Genomic DNA, 13,929 nt, shown 5'->3' with positions numbered 1-13,929 from the left:
AAAATGCAAACCAATCTTTTTCATATGGGTGTTTTAGAGTTGTATCCCCTAGATCAGTCTCTAGTTTGGGTGCTCAAAGTGCACCAGATTGAAGCATTTTACTTTAAAATGTAAAAAAAAATCTTCCCGGGGGGGTACCCCCGGACCCCCTTGAGGATGTGACGTCCACCCACCAATTAAAACATGTTCATGCAATACTAAATACATTTGAAGCCTTTTTCTATAAGCTGTCCACCATATCAATACGTTTCTCTGTTTGTAGTGTATTGGTCTTTTGTAGAGGTTTTTCATTGCCAGCTAAAATCTTTCCTAGGGCCAAATTGGTCAAAACCGGTCCTGGTGTCATCCCCACAGCACCCCCCATTTGAAACATGTTCCCACGGCTATGACACAGCCACGCAAAAACTGCAGCATTTGTACAGCTCCTTATGGGTACTGCAATTAGAGAAGTGCTTTCCTCCGTGGTGAAACGATCAGCACTGCACCGCGGAGGAAAGCGGCAGAAAGTCACCTGGAGATAAAGAGAGCGGGGCTGCGTTGCGTGCATGGCTTCCTTCTGCAGGTAACGGGGAGACGCGCTCTGGCGGCGGTCTCGTTCAGGATCCGAAAATACAATTTAAATATTTTGCACACTTATTCCACTTATTCCTAGTGTGCCACTGGTTACGGTGCCGCGTGCCAATGCTGGCACGCGTGCCAAGGGTTACCGACCCCTGGCATACTGATACAGTATATCATGTTGTAAGCAGTTTCATTCAGGAACTGTTTTCTTTCTAAAGACTACACCCAGTAACCATCTCACAAAGGAAAACATCTTCTCTCTGGCGCAAGATGTAAACATTAATTCCATCCTTCTCGTCTGATTCTGTGCAGCTGCTCCTCACCTGTGGAATTCCCTCCCAGACCACCTGAGGACTCCACAGACCACTGATGTCGTCAAGTAAGGCCTAAAAACCTTTCTTTTAAAAAAAGCCTTAGATTAAACTTTTGTTTAATTTGTTTGTTTTCATAATGCCTCCTGTAGCACCTTGGGATTGCTTTTCGCAATGAACGGTGCTTTATTAATAAAATGTATTATTTGTATTATTATTATTATCTGTAACGTTAGGCAGCTCAGAATAGCCTCACGTACATCAGAAGATCCACACTTCCTTTTTCATCTCATAACCCCTCACATTCACAGTGTGACTCTATGGAAGTGGCCTCACCAATAGGTTGGGAGCTAGCTGACAAAAACAACCCAGTAGATCAAGGGCTACTTTCGGTCATGACAAGTACTGACTTTTACTGACAAGAGCCCTTTCGATCAGAACAAATTGAGCTTTGGATACTTTGATTACATTCTGCTCATAATACTTCTGTACTTCTGTAACCTGGATGTTTTCTACTTGGCAGCATTGCAAATGAGCCTGAGAGCTACTGTAGGACAAGGCCATTAGTTTGATATGGAGTAGCCCATTTCTCGGGGTCCCCACCCCCCCACACACACTGTGCGTGTGTGACTTTATATGAAGATTTAATCAAGTACTCTCTGTATCTGCACTGTTACTGCACTATAACTTCAAAACTAAACAAAACGTACCAAATATTTCATTATGCTATGCTACTAACTAATTATCAGTCTTAACTTCAGAGACGAATACATATCTTCTTTCTTTCAGTCTTTTTCACTTTGTAGGTCATCAAGATAACTGACAATGTTTAAAGTGGGTTGACGTGATGACGGACATGTGTTATTTTTGTATGATACTATAAATTGTTTCTTTGAAAAACCTATTGATTTACCATTACAAATAGTTATGTAAAACCTTGTTTGAAGATCATTTTTGTTAAATACATCCAAAACTAGTTTATTTTTTATTTTATTCTCTTTTGTTCTATTTTGTTCATGTTCTGACACAGCAAATGAATCTATAACTTTAAAGGGTGACATTTCATTATTTTGGTTATTGAGCTCCTGGGCATATCCTCCCAATTAAACACATTTTCTTGATTGAGAAATTAAAATGTTTTTTTTGTGTTATATTTTCCTTAAACCTCCGTGTGACGAATATATAAAACACAAAAATCGTTTGTTGGGTAAAATAAACTATATAAATTCACCTGTAAAATCCTAGTAAGTGAAATAACATTGTATACACTGGTTCAGTTTCTGTTTGACATGTAGGTTTCATTAATATTGCAGATCCTTATTTATTATTATTCATTTTATTTTGTGTCTTATTCTGGTACCATCTTATTAGGTAATTTGCATTTTAAATATGTTTTGATACATTTTGAGATAACTACGTAGTTTGTTATTGATAAGGATCAGAAGATGTTTGTCTGACGTACCTGTGAATGTACAGTGTGTTTTCCACTCTCTGGATATCACCACACAGTGTACACATGCTGTGTGTTGACTCTCATGCTGTGGGGCCTTCACCAGTACAAACCTTGATATGTTTGTCCCCTGACACAGATTCAATATTGTCATCTTGTTTGAAGTGTTGAACTCAAAGCCTTTGACGGGCAGATAGAGCACACAAAAACACTGCCAAGTGTTATAACACAGGCAGGAGTAACTCTACCTCTGGTTTCTCAACCGCTCTCTTTGCTTTGGAGAGCTGCCAAGTGTCATTCACCTGAAACGTGTGTAGAGGTGAACTCAAAACAAGTGTCATGTGATTGGGGGTACAAGGATGTGAAGAGGGGGTTTGGGAGATCAGAGAGACAAACTGGAGATGCCTTAGTTATTATTAATGCACGGTGGTGGAATGTGACTCAAGTACCGTATCCAGGTAAAACATTTAGGTACTGATATTTTCAGTAGTTATCCTACTTTATACTTTTACTTACATTTTGTAGGCCAAACTTGTACTCCACTACATTTATTTGACAGATTTAGTTACTTTGCACATTTAGATTATAAATACTCAGTGTAAAGGTCCCATGACATGGCCATTTCTACTGATTATAATTCAATTGTTGAGGTCTACTATAATATATTTACATTGTCTAATGTTCCAAAATCCCATTGGTTTCTCATACAGCATCTCTTTATAGTATGTGTATTCACTCTCTGTCCTAAACGGCTTGTTGGAGCTCCTACCCCCCCCCTATGAGCCCACTGTGATCTGATGTGTGTTTATGTGTTACAATGGCGTTTGTTAGCAAACAGACATTTTTTATTTATTTTAACCTTTATTTAACCAGGATAGGTCTCATTGAGATTAAAAATCTATTTTTCAAGAGAGTCCTGGCCCAAGAATGGTAACAACACAGTTTCAGACAGTTTTACAGTTAGAGACAATTTAAAAAACTCACAATCACAACACAGTCATACACCAAGTTTAGCCAAAGCATTTACAGACACAGCGGCCTGCTTCAAGGTCAGTTAAAGTTGCTTTGAGTGTGTTTAATGAGACCAGCTCTCTGAGTTTCAGCTCAGTTTGAAGCAGGTTCCAAGCTTGAGGGGCAGCGTAACTGAACGCCCTTTTCCCAAGTTCAGTTCAACACGAGTGTATAGATTGCAGTGGTGCGTAAAGGTTTTGAGGTTTGTGATGAATATCAGTGCACCGTGGTAGATGGTGTCCAGTGATGAGAAACATATGAGAATGCTGCGTGGGGTCTGGGTGCCGTACTGTTGGCGGGACGTTGCGGGGCTCGCTGCTCCGCCCTTTGAGACTCGAGGAGCGGACAGTGTGAGCTGGATTACTGGTGTCGTTTCCTGGTTGCTGCGTGGGGTCTGCGAGACAGCGAGACATGGCGAAACTCAGCCTGAGCACACACACGTGAGTGTGTGGCGAACTGTGAGTGGAAATCCACGGAGCCACGGCTGAGAAAAGATAAGGCTGAGTGAGTGTGTGTGTGTGTGTGTGTGTGTGTGTGTGTGTGTGTGTGTGTGTGTGTGTGTGTGTGTGTGTGTGTGTGTGTGTGTGTGTGTGTGTGTGTGTGATGAGCTCCACGGATAGGTCCATTTGGACCGATTGGTCAATTTGGTTGTCGTTACGTCAATTGGTACCAGGAAGAAAAAAGAAAAATCTACAACGAGGCGTTCTGTGGCAGCATAGACAGGTATTTTCTGTGTTAGAGTTTTACTCGCTACAGGGTGTACTTTGAGCAGTGGCGTGCACAGACATTTATAGGGGCAGGTGCTCAAGAGAAAAAAAGGTCACCTTCTGAGTTGTCGTGGCGGTCGCCCGCACGCTTCGAAATTGTGCGCTCCGAAATTGTGCGCGAAAATTTGCCGGATAATGGCGGATTTTCTGATTTGAAGGAGTTTCTTTTCGGTTTTTGGTTACTTTATTTCGGTTTTAGGGTTAGGGTTATGTTATTTAAGTCTTATTTTTGCCTGATTTTAATGATTTATTATCAAAAAATTAATTATTTTAACATTTATTTTTATTATTCTAAATGACTTAGGGGGGTCCATTCTGAAGCTAGGGGGGGACGAAACCCCCCCCTCCCTCCGGGATTGACGCCCCTGGTGGAACTGTTTTAATGGCTTATCAAGAGCACAACTGAAACATAACATCAGAAACGATGTAACAACATAATACACTTTTTGGGATGCAGCTTGGGATGTGAGGAGTGAGGGACACGGCTTAGAACGGGCGTGTCGCCTTCTGTCCTGCCAGTGTTGGCAGGACATGAATTAAAATTTCAAACTCAGACTTCATTTTAAGGACATTTTGGCCAGGGGTGTAGAGCTATATTTGTTTAAGCCTATTGTATGATAACTGTGTGATTACTATTTATTTTCAAATGCATATGCCACCCATTTACAGCGCTCTTCCCGTCAAGAATTGGAATTTGAATATAACTTAGTTTTAGTTTCTGGATCTCACAGAGAACACTGTCCCGCTTCATTGTAGGATTTCTGCCTTGTATCTACTTTATAAATAAGTAATTAGATAGGCTACCTTACCATTAGGCTACTGCGCTCATAAAGAATGATAAGAATAATGCCGGCGTGATCAGATCACATGACCTGTTCAAGCCGGTGCCGCATAAAAACAACAGTCCGGACAAGTACTGGCTTCAGTAGTATTACTGATCCCCTTTCAATCACATTAGTATGCATACAAAGTGACAGTCAGGCGTTCTGAGTATGTCAGTTGGCGTTATGACATCATCGTGTTCCACGGCGAGGGATCGCCTAGCATCGAGCGAACGCAAACTTTGGGCGTGGCCTACGCAATTTTTGACGCAAAGTTCCGGAACCAATTACACATCGAAATTCTCACCACTTCTGACGCGCATGCAAAATTTGGTGAGTTTTCACATATGTTGCGGGGGTCAAAAGTACGCGCAAAGTGTTCAAATAATAATCATAACAAATAATCGGTCCGATATCAATAATGTGCTAGCTCCGCCCACGAAAATCATGACAGCTGATAGGCCGTCATGATTTCCGAACCTTTTCTGTGCTTTTGCCGGTCGTTTTTCCTGTTTTAGGTGTGTTTCGCAGGTTTATCGGTCGCTGGGAGTCCTCAGGTGGTCTGTGGAGTCCTCATGTGGTCTGGGAGTCCTCAGGTGGTCTGGGGAGTCCTCAGGTTCTGACTATTTGGTGATGTAGTTCAGCCACCTGGTATTTCCCTCTCCAAATATGATGACCATCAGAGTGAGCATTCTTAATTTATAAGCTATTGTGCCACTTCTCCCCCATTCGGAATTTGACTGTATCAGAGAAGAGGTAGGCCTATGTTTAAAGAAATCTCACTTGCAATAGAACTGTACCAGATATTTCCATACAACTACTGGTTAGTGTTCAATAGCACCCTAGACAATTCAGTAATGGTATATTCTTTAGGGATTAGGCTACTGTTTTTCTGATAAATTAGAGAAGTGATTGAGTCCTATGTTCCTATCACCAAAAGTACAATTTCCGTCTAAACTAAAGCTAAGTTTACAGGACTATAATTCAGTATTTTTTTAGTTAAATAATTGTCTGACTATTTGGTAATGTAGGACAGCCACCTGGTTCATACCTCAGCAAATCTGAAGAGGACAAGAGAGGTCATTCTCAAGTTATGGGCTTTTTTGTCACCTTTCCCATATTCGGCCTGGTCTAATTTGGCTCTTTTTCAGGGATTTGGGTAGTTCTAAAGAACAACCAAAAAAACATTTTTTCCCCCAAAATAAAATTTGACAACAATCAATTTAATTAATGGGAGACCCTAAAGTTAATAAAAATCATTGTTGTCATTTGTTCTACCTCGGGTAGGGGTATCTCAAAATCTGAGGGCCCTTCCTGCTAGACTATTTGTTGTTATTAGCATCTGGTTAGCTAGCTATGCTAACGAATATAAGAAGCTTTTTCTACTACCAGTGAGGTAGGGGCACATCTTTATATGATATTATAGTTATAAAAAAATAAGAGAATAAAGGAAAAACTGGTATAAAATACTATATGACTGTAAAACAAGAATACAGTTTAAAAGGGGAGTGATTTGTAAAATATCCATAAAGAAAAATAAATCTGCTTACAGTTCTGTTTCATATGGATGTTGAGAGATGTATCCATAGATCTCTTCATGTTGCTCTCAAATTGCACCAGATTGATAGTTTTAACTTCAACATTTAAAAATGACCCCCCTAGAGGAGGTTAGGTCCCCCCCCCACACTTAAATGATGTCCACATGGATCACTAAATACATTTGCACACATCTTGTGTCCATATCTTTCTGTTTTGGTGGTCATGCCACACCGTGCACGTGCATGCATGCGCGAATCATGGTAATATATCTGGATTAAGAGGTTGCTTTTTCTTTGCACAGCATGAAAGAAAGGCGAAATGAATGGGCTGTGATTTTAGTATTTTTAAGCAAAGGTCAATCATTTGTATGGCCCTCAGAGGATGTTGAAGAAATTGAAATGGCCCTTGAGAGGAAAAAGGTTCCCCGCCCCTGCTTTAAATGAACTCATACATTATCACATATTGATATAGGTTAAGCTACCAAGTATTATACAAAGTAACCCAAATAAACCCCACTTTTACCAAGTGCAAAATTAAACTGATGAAGAGACTATTGAATCAATTATTATAATACAATCATTTAAAAAATATTGTGCCTACATGTGCAATTCTGCATATTGAGTACTTTATACTTTAAGTATATTTTGATGCTAATACTTCTACTTGAGTACAATTTGTAATGCAGTACTTTTACTTGTAACAGAGAATAATCTGAGTACTTCTTCCATCTCTGTTTATTATTTCACCATGACAATATGGTGCATATGAGATATAACATTAGTTTATAGGCTACTGCTGGGTATTTTACAGTACAACAATTAATCTTAATAAATAAACGAATCCTTAGAAACTGTGTAGAGCCTGCTTATAAAGTTCATAAACTCAGAAGATATTTTATGTAAAAAATGCAGGGGAAGTGTCATTAAATTGGAAGTACCGAAGTTACATAGTAGAAAACATGTATTATACAAACATCCTCAATCAGAGATAATCTAAAATGACGATTTCTCATTATGGGAATATTTTTGGGGATTTATGAGGCTATTGATAATGCAACAGGATGCGCTTCACTACCCAAACTGAATATGTCTCAACCACATTCAGGTGTCCGTTCACCATCAGCAGGTGTGAGTCCTGCGGGATGAACCCATACAGTAGACTGTGGATGAACCTGCACGGTCTATGGATGAAACACATTTTAAATGGAATTACATGCAGCTGCGCCACCCAGTGGTAGAACATAAAATCACACACTGTGACAGTCAGTGCTTCTTCTTTTTTTTAACACTAGTACCCTTGTTATGTGCAGAGGTGGAAGAAGTACTTAGATCTTGTACTTAAGTGAAAGTAGAAGTAACAGAGTGTAGGAATACTCTGTTACAAGTAGAAGTCCTGTATTAGTATAAAAATATACTTAAAGTACCAAATGTACTCATTATGCAGATGGGTCCATTACAGAAGGATATGTTTTGATTATGATATTTGATGCCTTTCAAAGCTGGTAAAGGTGCAGCTAGTTTTAGATTGAGGCTCCAATCTCTCAGGAGTGGTGGGATATTTAAACGCCTGTGAGGAGTCTTTGAGGACAGAGTGACTAAATGAGAGATGGACGTGGAAGAGGTCGTCAGGCAAAGGCCACAGCCTTGCCAGACATGGAGGAAGAAAAAAGACGAGGGACAATGGAAGAAGAATCGCCACTTGAGGGAGCCGTGGCAGCTGAAAGTGAAGAAGATGAGGAAGAGCTGGTGGTTCACCCCAAAGTGTTTACAGCCCATACTGGGGGTGAGGAACTCTCTACAGGAAGCTTTGTGGAAGAAATTATAGAGTTTGTGCACAGGTCTAAGCAGACTGAGGCAATACTTTTTGAACAGATTAAACAATTAAGAAGTGACATGGTTTCAAAGTCAAGGCAGGACTCAGAAGTATACTATGACCCTGTTCAACAGTATCCCTATGCAACGCGTGCTGATAATCCAAGGCTACAAGCTGAAACCTCAACACACCTGCTAAAAGCTGAGCCACATGGAAAATTCCATCCACTTCAAACTAGCAGGCCTGTCTCCTTATCCGATTGGCCTGTCCAGCCTCTGCAGAATATTGATCCACCAATCCGGACAGCAAGGCCCTATGTAAGTGAGCCGAGGATACCTGACTTCATAGAAGGTGAAGACCCAGAAAGTTTTTTTGTTCGGTTTGAACGGATGGCCAGAACATGGGGGTGGCAGCCATTTGAGTGGGCAGCCAGAGTAGTAACCTTGTTGACAGGAAGAGCTCTTGAGGCCTATGCTGGAATGGATGAGGAACAGTCAGAGTCATATGAAGCAGTTAAAGCAGCAGTGTTAATGAAGTTTAATGTGACTGAAGAGACTTACAGACAGCGGTTCCGGAGCACCATTTTGCCAGTGGGAGAGACTGTAAGAGAAACCTACAACCGTATTAAGGGGCATTACAAAAGATGGATGAGACCGAACAGCCGTACTAAGGAGGAGATTGCAGAGACTATCGTTTTGGAGCAGTACCTCCGTGTGCTTCAACCAGACGTCCGCACCTGGGTCAAGGAGCATAATCCCCAGACTGGGGAAGAAGCGGCAGATCTAGCAGAACGGTATGCAGCGGCCCACAGGGAACCTTCAAAGAAAAGAGCGACTGTTGGGAAGCCAAGGTATGGGGAGGGCAAACCTCACACTTGGCCAGCTATTGAGAGCATGGACACTGGGATTGGTAAGAAACCTGCATATCCAAACTTAAAAAAGAACTTTATATGTTATTACTGTCAGCAACCTGGTCACAAGGCTTCATTGTGTCCATTAAGAAAGTCTAAGTCGGTTGAGATGTGTTCTGTACCTCGTGCAGAAAGTGTTGACCCTGCTAATGTTACTGATAGTGGAATTGTTCCACATAGACATGTAGTAGAGGTCACTGTAAATGGTCAAGCAGTGAAAGCCCTAGCTGACACTGGTAGTTCACAAACCTTGGTGAAGTCCAACTTACTTAGCAATGCAATAACTGCTTTTGATGGCAGGGTAAATATCACATGTGTTCATGGTTGTAAAAAAGATTACCCAACTGCAGATGTTATCATTGAGGTTGAAGGGCAAGCCTTTATGCTAACTGTTGGTGTGCTAGAGCACCTAGTTTATGACGTGATCCTTGGAGATGATTTGCCAATCTTAGACTACTTGGTACAGCAAAACTCACTAGCATACTCCTATGTAGCTACGCGCTCTATGACTAAGGGGTTAGAACCTTTACCAGATGCAGATGATAGTTTGTGTGAAGGGGGTGATAAGCTTAAGAAAACAAGGCGACAGCGCCGTCAAGAGAAAAACAGAAATCACGATAAGGCTAAATGCCCTGAGCTTACTCTCCCTGTAACTCCCCTCATAGAGCCTCAATGGCAAAATCCCAGATAACTTCAGAGAGAGTCAGGAGAATGACCCATCTCTAAAACCTCTATTTTCAAAAGCATGCAAAGTAGATGGGGAGGAAGATGCAAACACAGGGGGGCTGAAAAATCTAATTGGGGATCCCTTCATCATAAAAGACAACCTTTTGTATTTGGCAGACATAGAGAAACCTAGGCTAGTCATTCCTAAAGAGTTTCGCCAAGTAATCCTGCAGGTGGGTCATACTGTGCCATGGGCTGGGCATCTGGGGCAGGCAAAAACGTATGACCGCATAGCTCAGCGTTTCTATTGGCCAGGATTATACAAAGAGGTAATTGATTACTGTAAAACGTGCCATGAATGTCAGGTTGTAGCTCCTACCAAACTTTCAAACAGAGCCCCTCTACAACCATTACCAATAATGAGTGTACCTTATGAAAGAATAGCCATGGATATAATTGGTCCTCTGCCAAAAAGTAGCAAGGGTCACAGGTTTGCCCTGGTTATTTGTGAGTACGCCACCAGATATCCAGATGTCTATCCATTGCGTTCCATTCAGGTCAAACATATAGTGCGGTGTTTAGTAGAGCTATTCTCTAGAGTTGGCATCCCTAAAGAGATCTTAACAGATCAAGGTACAAACTTTATGTCCCATCTGATGAAGTCACTGTACTCGCAACTTGGGGTTAAAGGGATCAGAACGACTCCATACCACCCTGAAACTGATGGTCTGGTAGAACGTTTTAATGGTACACTGAAACAAATGTTGAGAAAATGTATTGATGATACTGGCAAAGATTGGGATAAATGGTTGCCGTTCCTTTTGTTTGCATACAGAGAAGTGCCACAGGCTTCAACTGGTTTCTCCCCTTTTGAATTGTTATATGGCAGACAGGTCAGAGGCCCTTTGGATGTGCTGAAGGAGAACTGGGTGGCTGGTGAGGCAGTGGCAACTACAACCAACAGCATCATCTCTTACATTCTGCAGATGAGAGACAAACTGGACAGTTACAGAGAAACGGTCAAAGAACACATGCATGAAGCTCAACATAAGCAGAAGGTGTGGTACGACAAACGTGCTCGTGAAAGAGAGCTGAAAGCTGGCCAGAAAGTCTTGATACTGCTCCCTACAGGGCCAAGTAAGTTACTAGCCAAGTGGCAAGGCCCTTATACAGTAACCCGAAAGGCAGGCCCTGTGACCTATGAAATTCTCTGTCCTGATAAAAGAAAGTGCAAACAGTTGTTGCATGTAAACCTTTTAAAAGAATATCATGACAGGAAAAACCAGAAGGCAGGTGGAGAACATGTTCTGATGATCCAAGATGTCCAGCTGGAAGAAGAGGATGCGTTGGAAACAGAGGAGGCTGACATGGTGCCGCACAGAGAGAAGTGTAAACCCCAGGCTCCTCCGGAGCATCTGAGTTTGGATCAGGGGCATCAACTGCGTGAGCTTAAACAATCTTTCCCAGCATTGTTCTCAGAAAAACCTGGACGCACTAATGTGATAAAGCATAACATTATACTGAAGGACCCTAAACCTGTTCGCCTGAGGCCTTACAGAATTCCTGAAAGAATGATGGAACCACTGAGGAAGGAGGTGGAGTTGATGTTGGACATGGGAGTCATTGAACCATCTAGAAGTGAGTGGTCAAATCCTATAGTGCTTGTTCCTAAGAAAAACACCACTGAACCTCGATTCTGCTTGGACATGAGGAAGCTGAACAGCATTTCCTGTTTTGATTCATACCCTATGCCGCGTATTGACGAGCTACTGGAGAAGTTGGGGAAAGCCAAGTACATCACAGCTTTAGAGCTCTGTAAAGGTTACTGGCAAGTGCCTCTTGAGCCAGCCTGCAAAGAGTATACAGCTTTTCAGATTCCAGGAATGGGTTTGTTTCATTACACTGTACTACCCTTTGGTCTTCATGGAGCGCCTGCAACCTTTCAAAGATTAATGGACATTGTTCTTAATGATTGCACCAGGTTTGCAGCAGCCTACCTAGATGATGTGGTAATCTACAGTGAATCCTGGAAAGAACATCTGCAGCATCTTAAAGCTGTGTTGGGCAAGATACAGGAAGCCGGGCTAACCCTGAATGCCAACAATTGTTCCTGGGCTCAAGAGGAGGTGAAATACCTTGGATACCTGGTTGGACGTGGGCAAATACGACCACAAGTGGAGAAGGTAAAGGCCATACAGGTAATACCCAGACCCCAGACAAAGAAGCAAGTGAGGTCCTTTTTAGGCCTGGTGGGGTGGTACAGAAGGTTTGTTCCCCACTTTGCTACATTAGCTGCCCCACTTACTGATCTAACAAAAAAATCTCCCACTAAAGTTGTGTGGAATGATGAGTGTGAAAATGCCTTCCAGGCATTAAAGAGGCAGATCTGTCAAGCTCCTGTGTTGCAGAGCCCGGACTTCACAAAACAATTTCTTGTGCAAGTTGATGCCTCTGGTGTTGGACTAGGAGCAGTGCTAGCCCAAGGAGAGCCTGGCGAAGAGAAGCCTATAGTGTTCTTGAGTAAGAAACTGTTTGACCGGGAAAAAAAGTACTCTACGGTGGAAAAAGAGGGACTGGCTATAAAGTGGGCAATAGATTCATTGAAGTATTACCTTCTTGGAAGAGAGTTTGTGTTGCAGACAGACCACAGACCTTTGAAGTGGATGCAATCTAAGCAGCATCAGAATGCAAGGATTCTATGTTGGTGCCTAGCCCTCCAGCCATACCAGTTCACCATACAGTATTGTCCCGGTAAGAACAATCTTATAGCTGACTATCTTTCTCGTTTGCCTGACCTGTGCAAGCCAGAGGGGGAGGAGGTGTGAAATGTGAGGAAGCGCACACACTCCCTCACTAACATGTTGGTCTTAACTATTTGTTTGTTAAGAAAGGTAGTACATGTTTTTTCAGAGTTGTCTTTATTTCAGTTAAAGTTATAAAAACAGTTTACATAGACAAACTAATAAAATGCATCTAAATTAATTTGTCTATGTAAACTGTTTTTATAACTTTAACTGAAATAAAGACAACTCTGAAAAAACATGTACTACCTTTCTTAACAAACAAATAGTTAAGACCAACATGTTAGTGAGGGAGTGTGTGCGCTTCCTCACACAAATGTACTCATTATGCAGATTGGTCCATTACAGAAGGATATGTTTTGATTATGATATTTGATGCCTTTCAAAGCTGGTAAAGGTGCAGCTAGTTTTAATAACTGTGTATGCTGCAGGGTAGCTTGTGAATTTACGTGTTGTTATATTATACATCATTAATCCAAGTCTGTGGAGTCACTAAAGGTACAAAATATATGTAGTGGATTAAAAGTCAATTTACCTTTGAATTGTAGTGGGGTAGAAGTAAAAAATGAAAATACGTACTTAGTTACTTCTCTGGTTATGTGCTTGTACATTTAAATCATTTAAACGCTATAAAATACATTCTTAAAACTGTACCACATTATGACTTTAAAGACCTTTTGAACATTATAAAAGTGGTTTATGTTATTTAATTGTATGGGAGACTAAATTAAAAACAACTGTGATATTGATTGGAGCTGTCTCAGCCAGGAAGAATAGGGTTATGAGGCTTCATTTGAAAAATAAACAGTAGAGGTCCCAATTTGTCTCAGTAACACTTGCGACTCAATAGTGTCTTGCAATTGCAGTTTTTACATTACAGGATTCTCAGTAATTGACACAATTGGTAATGCAAGTTATAGTAATGAGTGCAATACATAACACGTGAATGATGGTTCAGCAGAAGTAAATAAAGTATTCTATATTCAAGTACAGCACTCAAATGGGACTTTAATTATTTTTTGTATAGCTTTAACTTCGATTTAAAATTCAGGATTTTTGTAAAATATGTGGTATAACTACTTTCTTTAAAAGGTAAAAGTGTTGAGTATTCATTCAACCTCTGCCTGTCATAGTAAACGTCTACCTTACCTTAGGAACACTCCCTCCTTTGAATACCTCTTACAGACTGCCTTTCATTTAAAGCAGTTGTTTTGATGATGATCATACATAATGATATTTAAGTTACTTAACAGCTTTAAGTGACTAAAACAAAAATAATG

This window comes from Notothenia rossii, assembly GCF_949606895.1.
Source record: "Notothenia rossii genome assembly, chromosome: 5".
Lineage (NCBI taxonomy): Eukaryota > Metazoa > Chordata > Actinopteri > Perciformes > Nototheniidae > Notothenia > Notothenia rossii.
This window is presented reverse-complemented; position numbering follows the sequence as displayed.